Source organism: Gouania willdenowi, chromosome 7 (assembly GCF_900634775.1).
Source record: "Gouania willdenowi chromosome 7, fGouWil2.1, whole genome shotgun sequence".
Lineage (NCBI taxonomy): Eukaryota > Metazoa > Chordata > Actinopteri > Blenniiformes > Gobiesocidae > Gouania > Gouania willdenowi.
Genome location: NC_041050.1, coordinates 7,991,046 through 8,002,331, shown reverse-complemented (window position 1 = coordinate 8,002,331; position 11,286 = coordinate 7,991,046).

Below are 11,286 nucleotides of genomic sequence, written 5' to 3'. Positions count from 1 at the left end.
CAATCGGATACTCTTACACCCCCTCCCCGTCATTATGTCATGCTCCACAGTTTGACAACCACTGCTATAAATGCTATCTTCTAGGGTGGACAGCTTTAATGTGTCATCTTTGCTTTTTGAACTTCCTTCATCTCACACGTAAAGTCGTTTTTAATATTTTGTATAAGTTGGAGAGCTACGTTCATAATATGTATGGATAACACTGTATGCATTCTACATAACACAATTTTCATCTTCTCTCAAGGTTTGTGTAGAGGCATTTGAAAGGATAGTTTCAAGTACTTGTCAGAGCACATAAATTAATGAGGTGATCGTTTAAAGGAGTTGATCTGACACAAGATGGTGATTTAATTATTTTCCATAGTAGGTGTCAAGTCGTAAATGCTTTGCGGGCACGAGGCAGATCTGCTGAAGGAGGAGTGATGAAAGTCTGGAGCTACTGACAGTATAACAGACTGACTTATAGTGCAGGAGAGGTAATGAACACACATTCCCCAGAGGATCTTCACCTACTTCACACGGTAACTTTGAGCTATACTATTTATATGTTTGTGTGCTCTTGTGTATGACCTCAAGAGTGACTGCAAAGTGTTGTCACAGCGGTATCAACTTATCTCTCTCACACGTCATTTTTTGTCACAACCCAAATCAGTCCGACCTCATTTCAAACTCCATCTCAATTTCAAGCCAAACGTAACCCAAGCTTCTTTGCGTTCACTAACCCACTATCACAGTGTGAGGCATGTTGGTACATCCCAGAGCCACCAAACAGCAACAATAGTAAATAAAACAAAAGTCCCTTAAGCACCTACTGTATATCTCACTGAATATGCACGTACCAGAGTGAATAGTGCTCCCCTTACCATACACTTGTTCACAGTAGGTAGAAATGCTCAGTAGGCTAAAGGCTAAAGAAACTGAATCATATAAAACACAATTTGAAAACACAACGGGATAGAAGTACTCATATTGTCCTGGGTAGAAAAACAGCCACGTGCATCAATATATAAAGTAAAGACCAGGTTTGAGTTTTCATGCTGTAGTCTGACTTATAGCAGGTGCAGCTGCAATGTTGGAAAGTTAGCATGATTTGAGCTAGCAAGACCTAGGCTGTGTCTGAAATCGTACACGCCGTACTATACACTACAAACTCAATGAGTGTATACCATCTACTATATACTATGCATAAACCTTGCATGTGCACATGCCCTAATCAAAATGTTGTGTTATCTCAAATTTCAAAATGATCTTCTGATATGATAATAATGATAATGATAATCTTCTGTATTAGAAAAAAAATAAAATAAATAAATATACCTCTGCTATATGAGCAATGCAGCTCAAATATCTCCCAAAAACTAACCAAAAATATCAATATCTTTACTCATCCTCGTTTTGCTCTTTATCCTGTTTTTCTTTGTCATCCTCGTTTGTCTGTTTTCTGAAGTCAACAGTCAACACAGCTTCTACCAGGAAATTTTAGAGCACTTCATGCTTCCTTCTGCTGACAAGCTTTATGGAGATGCTGGTTTCATTTTCCAGCAGGACTTGGCCCCTAGCCACACTGCCAAAGGTACCAAAAGCTGGTTCAATGACCATGGTGTTACTGTGCTTGATTGGCCAGTTGACCTGAATTCCATAGTGAATCTATGGGTTATTGTCAAAAGGAAGGTGAGAGACACCAGACCCAGCAATGCAGATGACCTGAAGGTTGCTATCAAAGTAACCTGGGATTCCATTACGCCTGAGCAGTACCACAGGTTGATCACCTCCATACTACACCACATTGATGCAGTAATTCATGTAAAAAGAAGCCCAACCAAGTATTATTAACCAAGTGCATAGAAATGAACATACTATCCAGAAGCCTTACATTTTTCTTTAAAATATCTTTTTTTTTTATTGATCTTACGTAATATTCTGATTTTCTGACACAAAATTTTGAGTTCTCATCAACATTTCAAGAAATAAAGGCTTGAAATATTTCACTCTGTGTCATGAGCCTATATCATATATAGGTTTGACTTTGTCAAATGAGTGAAATATTTTCATGATATTCTAATTTTTTGAGGTGTACCTGTATATAGTGCAGGCACTATTGAACTTTTTAGCATTGTCAGAATCTGGGAATGCTTTTTTGAGCAATGCATTGGTGCAATCCATAGATCTGTTGCTGTGGTGCACACTCCACTGCATTCACAGCATCCTCAGTTTGTCTGGTTTTAACATAGAACCCACGTCAACTTTTTTGAACTTACACTGCTTTCACTTCTCACAGCTTTCTTATGTTTTTCGGTGTCCATGTGAGCTTTGAGATCACTGGCATCTCCATTGGACACCGAAACATATGTGCCAGGTTTGTACACGGTGCACTCAGCCTTCCACTTGTCCCGACCGGGAAGGTCTGCAACTCATCTGTACACGATTGTGGACCCAACCTTTATTTTTTATTATTATTATTAAATAAATAAATAAATTGATTTATTTTATTGCTTAATTGTGACCATCATGAGCCCTCCCTAAGGAAGGGTAAGAAATCTTTTATTATAGGGAGCATATAAAAAGGGAGAGCAGTGTTACACCTAGGTGGAGGGGGAGGGGAAAGGGAGCAGGGAGGAGAGACTCAAGGTAGGAAATAGAAAGGGTGGGGAAGAATAGATTTTTTTACAGTGAGGGTGAGATGTGAAGTTGTAGAACATATTGTGCTTATTATGTTGTGTAATTAACCCGGTATGGTGACAAGTGTGAAGCTTAGCTATAATGGTGGTGGCTGTGGACAGGGGGAAGAAGTGAGTGGTAGTACCTAAAGTAGGTATTTGTGATTAACGTGTCTAAAGTTAAGCCCAGTATGAGTTTAATCCCACATCCCAAGGCGTGCCAGTGCATCGTAGACCAGTATATGTGCAAAAATCGCTACCGCAAACTCAGGAACTGCCCCGGGCCCGCAGATGCAGCCAGGCCAGCATAAAGAGTGGCGGCCAAGGAGCCCCAGGCCACCCCCCACAGCCCAGATGCCCCCGAGATCCCAGGCTGAGAAGCAGCCACCGCCCCCCCACGCACACGTCCGAGGAAGCCCCGAGCACCCAGCGCATCCCGCCACTGATCCCAATCCCCAACCCCAAGGCCCCCCGCCAGCATACCCACCACCCCCACCCACCCACACCCAAGCACCCAACCCCCAGAGGGGAGGGCCCAGAGAGCCCCCCGCCCGAGACCCCAGCAGAGGAGCCAAGGCCCACACCCAGCAGACGGCCAGAGCCGCGCCGAATGGGCAGCCCAGAGCCAGCAGGGACCAGACCCCAAGCCAAAAGGACCTGGAACGGAAGCAGCACCGAAAGCAGCGCCCCCAAGGATGAAGACCATGCCCATAGCTGCCTAGGGTACCAAGGGGACCCTGCAAGTCGCCCCGCCGGCCCCCAGGCGCACTGACAAAACACCCCAGAGCGCTCCAGATCCCCTTTCCTTGATGCCGCCCGCGCAAAGTGCCCTAGACGGCCCAGCCACACCGCCGAGCCCGGCTCACAGGTTGCTGCATCACCCGCCCCGGAAGACCCCCGCCAGGACTGGCCTAGCCAGCCGGCCAGGCCTGCCGGACCCCAAGAGCACCATCGCAGGACAGGGAACCCCCAAGGGTGAGCCCTCGGGCCAAGCCCCTGGGGTGCGCCCACCCACCCCAGCCCACGAACCGGCCACAATCCAGCAGGACCGCACAGCCCCAGACAGCGCAAGAACAAAGTGGACTCAACCTTTAAAGGTCCCGTGTCATGCTATTTTTCACCCATCTCCATTTGTTCTTAGAACCCCAAAACCATAATATTTGGGGTTTATTTTCCCAAACTCGCCTGTTTTCCAGAGTTTTAGCCTCTGAAAAGTCACTTTCTGAGCAATTCTACACAAACGATTTGCGGCCTGGCATATTCATGGGCGTGTCTATAGTCGGGACACTGACTTCCTCCTCCCCGCACGGTGACGTAGGGCCAGAGGACTACCCGCCCTCCTCCCACCCACTCTGTAGCCGAGCTCATGCTTAATGCACACATTAGTGGACGTGTCTGTTTACATGTCAATCACGGCAGAGAGCTTCCTGGAGGCATGGCTTCTCCAGCTCAGTGCCGCGTCAAATTCGTCATCAAAGTGGGAACGTGTCATCAAATTGGAGCGAGGTGTTTGGGCTCACCCTGTTATGTTTTTGGCCATATGCTCTTTGTTTTTCTTTTAGGCTTGGTCCTGGTGGGGCGTGGACTCCGAGCAGGCACACCTGGTTCCAATTACTCATCACTGCAATACAAAAGCCTCAGACTCACCTCCGCTCATCGTTGGATTGTTCTGTCTATGCTGCGGTACTTCTGCTCTAGAGATATCCTGAAGTCTATGCTTTTTGCCAAGTTTTATTTTGGATTCTGGACTTTTATTCCTCTAGTACCTGAGCCTGCTCTGGAGCCACTCCCAGGATCAAGCCAAGCCAAGAGGACACTTTTTGTTAAATAAATTCACGTCGACCCACACTTTGGGTGTTGTGTTTGTTTATGGGTCCAACTTAACAACCCTAACACACCCTGCAGTAAGAAATGAGCAAATCACCCTCTAACGATTGAGGGAATCAATGAAAAAACACTTTGGGCATGTGTATGAAGCCCAAATAGCACTGTATGATGTTTAAAGCACAGAAAAGTCCATTTAGCGTGACATAGGCCCTTTAAACGTGCATTTTGTGTGTTTAGTAATAAGTGTATAACTAGGGACATTTTTACACATGAAACTAGTACTTTTCTTTTTTTATGACAATCCTCTGAAAGTGGGCCTGAGCTTGTGGTGAATGGGTTACAGAGTTCACAATAAACAAAAATAATCCCTTAATGTGACACATTGGTGCCAGCGAGAGAATCGATTCAAGCAAAAATCTGAATGTGCTTTCAGGAAAAAAATGAAATGTTTCTATGGTTAGCAGACATGTGGAGTATAATTTACTCAACAGAGAAAACCCAAAAGCACCCTTGAGTAGTGAGAATGACTGCATTTGCCTCTTAGCCTGATGCTCCATCAGGAAAATGATTTACCTGTTTTTTTTTTGTTTTTTTTAACTCCTCTTTTCCTGACTTATGCTCTTAGGCTTGTTTCTCTCCTGCTTTTTTCTGTTTGTCTCCGTGGTGGTCCTTTGTCAAACGCTCACTAAATTTATCCTCCATTCTTTACTCCCTTTACCTTTTGGGAGAGACACATGTGCCGACTTTAAACGGCTGCCAGTGGAAAAGGGATAGAAGCAAAGGAGGAGGAGGAGGAGGGTGCATTAAAGACTTAAGAAGTGCTTGGGATAAATGATCATATTTCTATGCACCCACGATGCTGGAAAAGCACCATCTGGGACAGGCCATGGATTTGCATTACAATATAAATGGGGAAGTTGGTGGAGCTGAAAGGGTGATGTGAAGTCGTTCAGCCAGCCCCCTCATTCTGACAGGTCACATCTCCCTCCCTGCAAAAGGCAGCATGCAGGAGCAAGGCACTTTGTTGGCATATTGTACCCTGGTGTACTTTTGTCGCTTGACTGCCCCCCTTCACCTCACCTTTTTTTTTTTTTCTTTCAAACACGCAGGCTCGTCTCTTTCAAATGCTACATCTCGACACACACATGGAGTGGCTTGATAACATATGCACCAGTACCTTCTCTTCAGAAGGTGTTTTTTATTTATTTATTTAACTCTGTTCTTCGGAGAAGGTGAACAGGGAAAAAAGCAAAGTGGAGGTGGTGTACAAGGTGGTGCAGGTGACATTAAGACATGAAAAAAACTCCTGTATCGCAAATCTGCAATGCTCTGAATATTCCAATTGCTTAAAAAGTATATTTGGCTCCTCATCTCACTGGAGCCGCAGCGTCACCGATGCTCAAGAAACGCGAATGTGTTTTCACAGATTAGATTCTGAAAGCTAAAGGGCACAGGTGATTTATGTATTTTTGAATTGCAGCTTGTGTTCTTCGTGCCGTAACCTCCACTTTAAAGTCGTCTGTTGATTTCCTCTTTGAAATATCCTCGCACGACTGCACCTCACAGGTTCAATCTCTCGAACTTGATAGCGTTCAAGCAGATTGTGAATACTTCATGGAAGTTGGCACCCCTTTGCATGACAGAGCAATGTTGGCAGCAAAGCGCCGTAAATAAGCCTTGTGCACAAATGACTGAGCCTGCAGGAGAACGAGCTCAGGGGATGCACTGAGCCTGCTAAAACACTCGCTCTAAGTGGTATATTATGTTTACTGGTGCAACCGAGGGGTGATGTTTATGGGATGAGCGTGTTGATTTTGACACATTGTGATATAGTTTTTCCCACAGTGGTTGTTACTTTTGCTTGTCCAATTTAATATTCAAGCCTTAGGGATTTAAACCTCAGCTAATCTCATCAATACTCATTCCTTGTGACAAACTACGAGGCTTCTTGTTTTCATCATGTAGGTACGTCTACTTCTGAATATACATTCACTCCATGATATAAATGTGTGTGTGTGGTCAAAGTACTGCCCCCCCAAAAAAATACACAAATCATCATTATTTAACATGGTCACTTTTATTTATAGGTTTATTTGAACAGGGACAGTGTACATTAATATCATTACAGAAAATACACCAGATTTAGCCAGACGGCTATTTTTCATCGCAGTCCCACATGACTAATTCACCGGGTATTCCATCTGAATCAACCCAAAAACTTTGACAGGAAGGAAAAGGTTTGATATGGTAATACTATAATAATAATAATAATAATAATAATAATAATAATGATAATTCCACAGCTAATACCACCAAAGAAGAACAAGGAAAAAAAGACATAGTGAAGCTTATTTATGCATCACTTTAAATTTAGATTTTGACAGATTAACCAGTTTTCCATGTAAGTTTAGTGCAGTGGTTCTCAAACTTCTCCTGTTGCGCCAGACTAGCGCCTTGCATGGCCGCTCTGTCCTGATGTTGTAAAGCACTTTGAGACTTCTTTAGTGTAGGGATAAAGAGCAATATTAATCCAGTCCATTTACCATAGATTGACAAAGGTATTCTTTTTGAAAACTCATAAAAAATAACATAAAATCCAATGCAATCACATATTTTAGAACAATGAAAATAAAGTTCTTTAAATACCCTCCCCCCCCTCGCCCCCTTGTAATGACGTCACACCACCCAAAAAACCCTCCCAAACAAGATACGAATATCATCATTGGATTTATTTTGGGAATATACTTTTAATTTTAAAATTCAAATGCCTCCATTTGTTGTTTCAAACCCAAGTCATTTTTGAAGCGTTAACAAATACAAAAGATCAACATACCCTATGCTTCAGGTAACTAATTAAAGGAGTGGACCTGGGTATAAAGGTCATATTGTGACTTTTTACAATCTATTCATTTTGTCAGAAGGCAGCAGTGGAGACCTTTCAGCTGACTGTCCCTTTGTTTTCTGCTGTAAATGCTTTCAAAGTTTTTTTAATGAGAATGAAAGAGGAAAATGCCCTGAGAGCAGCATCCTTTGTGAGACTTGGCTATCAAATATCACATTTTAACACATGGCATTTCACCAAGTTTCAATAAATTGTAAACCAAACAAAACCCTTTCTTACATTTGGGGAGAACAAAAGGAAACCAGTAGATCAAAAGACAGGCAGTGAGTTGTGTGAGGGTCGCTGGGCTTCACTCTCTGTCCCTCAGAGCATTTATTCCAAACACCGCTTTTATTTTAAATGCCTGTAGAGAACAAAATGTTTTAAGTCTTTGACCACAACACTTTTTTTTTCCCCGTTATCCACTGAATGTAGTTTTTCCATCTTAGAGCTTCATAGACTCTGTTGACTCTCTGGGTTAGGGTTACAAGATCTATTTGTCAAGGGTTCGAGTGGTATGGGATGGTTTGGGGGTCAGAAAAAAGATAAAAAAAATCCACACAAATACTGAAAACCAGCTTGTTATGGTTTATTTTATTTTTTTCTATCCTACTGAAGTGAAAAGGTCATACCAGGCCACAATAAATATGTATGTCGAGAGTTAAAGTCAAAGAAAAGCATGGTTATTTTTAGAGATGGGCGATATTATTAGCTATTATTAGCCGCAAAATATAATATTGGTTGATATTACATGGATATAAGATATATGTGCTGTTTTTTCAGACAACAAGCAATATGGCACTTTTTCCATGAATAAAGTTGAAAAAGTATTCTAACCTGCACTGAGGTTTATTTGTGGAAAACATCCAGTGGGGCATCATATTAAAAGTAACCGTAACCTGTGGCTGCACACTCGCATCACCCCAGTGGCTGGATATCCTCTCCCCCTCGTTGCCCAGCACCCGACCCCTACACCCTGCCCCCGGACCCACCACCTACCCACATGCTATATGGTTATCATAACTGTGTTTTTTTTGTGTTGCTTAAAGTATGTGTACTGAGAGGTTTTTTCCTAGTTTTTCTTCTTTACTCTCAAATAGGGAATTCAGTGCAAAACCTGCCTTTATGCCTTTACCTCTCCTTGTGCTTTGATCCCATTTCTCATCTAAAATGATATATCTATGTGCAATGACAAATAAAACTATTTATTCAATTATTAATTTCCCTTGAGGTATATCTTTTGTGACCAAAAAAATTGTTTGGGGGGAGGGGTCTATGTATATATCAGTATCGGTTAATTTCGGAAATTGGAAAATATAGGCATGTGGATATCTATATTATTGTATACAAATAATGTATATTTTTTAGGTTAAATCACTGCCTGAAACCCATTTTTGTAAATATTATTTTCTTATTAAAGAATCTTTAAAACAAGACCACATACACAAAATAATATTTGTTATTTTGTAAACCATAAATAAAATAAATAAAATAAATAAAATAAATAAAATACATAAAATAAATAAAATAAAAAAGCAAGGATGAAGAAAGCCAGAAATACATCACAAAACGTTAACATTAACTTTTAAAGAACAATCAAGTTCTGAAGAAATAAGCACAAACTATTATTGGTGTGTGAAAGTTTAATTCAGAAACGTTAATTCAGCATCGCCAAACTTTCAACGTTATGAGACCACTGTCCCTCAGCAAGTACGGGATTTTGTCAGCTCAGCTGATACTATTCACAGAGCTCTATTAATTGTTCTCTCGCTCTTTGGTTTGGCTCATTTAAAGGGTCTTTGGTTAATTTAATGGATCGCAGAGTGAGCTTTTCAAAGTAGTGCTGGCTTGAAAAATTGCAGCAGGCAATCATAGATCATTAATCTAAAAATACTCTTTAAAGTAGTTGCTTTGCTTTACGTTTGTTCCACTCCAGGGTGACATTTGCATACATTACTTGCAGATTAAAGGCACTTTAATGGGTGTCATCTCTGTTCTGCCAGTAATGGCTGCTTTATGTTACAGGTGTTTAAGATTTTCACAAGAACTGTCAACCATCTTATAAAAAACACCTTTGTTGCTTCAGATTGCAGTTTGAAATATATCTTATGTCACATTAAACACATGTCAACAGACTCGTGCTCCTATTGTGTTTTACTATTGAAGTTGTTATACCAGACATGGGCGACTGGCGGCCCTTGGTCTATTTTTATGTGGCCCCCAAAGTAAATGTACAAAATGAATAATACAAAGAATTACAACATTTCAGGAAAATGCAGTAAAAGACAAGAAAAACACAAAAAAATACAACAAAAAAATTAACAAAACAAAAATAGTAATACACAATATTACTCCAAATTACACAAAACCATAACAAAAGTAAACAAGACAAGAAAAACACAAAACATACTCTGCAAACACGCTGTGCAAACAGAAATACACAAAAATTACCCCCAAAAAATGCTAAATGACAACATAAATTCACAATATGACTCCAGAAAACATACATTTTACAGGACACATGCAAAAAAGGACAACAGAAATGCACAAAATTTGTCAAAAATATATACAAAATTACAGAAAATGACAAAATTACCCAAAAAGGCAAGAAAAACACAAAAATATGACTCTGCAAACCCACAGTACTGATGAAAAGACAACAAAAATACACAAATTACTCCAAAAAATGCTTAATGACAACAAAAATACACAATATGACTCCAAAAAAAACATACATTTTACAGGAAAAATACATAAAAGGACAAACAGAAATCATCATAACGAGCAAGACAACAAAAATAAATGACAGAAAAACGCACACAATTCCTATAAAATCTCTGTTCTTTTCTGTGTCAAATTGGTTATTCTTCTAAATGCTGACATGAATGGTCATAATGTGGCCCTTCGATCAAACAGACACAATTCTTGTGGCCCCAACCATACCATCCACTTCCTTTAAAAATAATGCAAACCCTGTTTCCAGATCCATTTGTTTGCACAGTCTCAATGTCGTAGGAGATTATCGGTTTAATCAGCAGCACTGATTCAAGTGATAAGCATGGCTATATCTTTAGTGCCATCAGGGCTCAGCACTACTGTGCATCTGTGTTTACGTAGTGTTACTAGACAGATGTATACAGTATATACACATATACAATTATGTCCTTTCAATAAAGTGGTGTGCCATCAAAGGATTTACATTAAAAGACTGGGTGTGAGAAATTCACACTTTAGATATAATTTTAAAGGGTAGGATTTATTGGCTTAAACTCTTGTGTCCAACAGAAACTCCAACATTAACTCGAAAACAAAAAACCTTTCTGTGAACGAAGTGAGAACGTTTTTTGTTGAACCAGAACTCAAACCAAGCTGTTAGCCTGGGTGGGAGCAGCCCTTTCCCATCACATCCTGAGGCAGTGCAGTCAGTGGGGAGCCCGGCTTCAAAACCAGCAGCTGCTTTGATCTTGTCAGGTTATCATTGTCTATGCTTGCATAGCAAATTACAGCAAATTGGGACCAAGTTGGATGGAAACTTAACTGGCATTTGATGCGTACCTACTTCTGGGGAGGCAACCTGCTAAGGCCTGGCTCGTCTTCAACACTGTAGAAACTGTTGTTTTTCTCTATCCTCCCGCGTCGAGCACTTCACTTCTAGCGTAACCTCCAGCGCTTCACGTTGGTTCATAGCCTTTTGTGATTATCCATTGTTTTCCATGTTTCACCACGAAGAGAACCTGCATGAACCAAGATTTATTTCTGTTTTATAAAATATTTCCATGCAAGTGAGTGCCAGTTTTGTTCAGTTCATATGAAAAGAAATAGAAATTCAGAAGACACAAAATGGATTTCAATCATAAAGAACACCAGAATATACACAATACTTGTCAAAATGACAGAGGGAGCACGTTCAATTTATTGGAA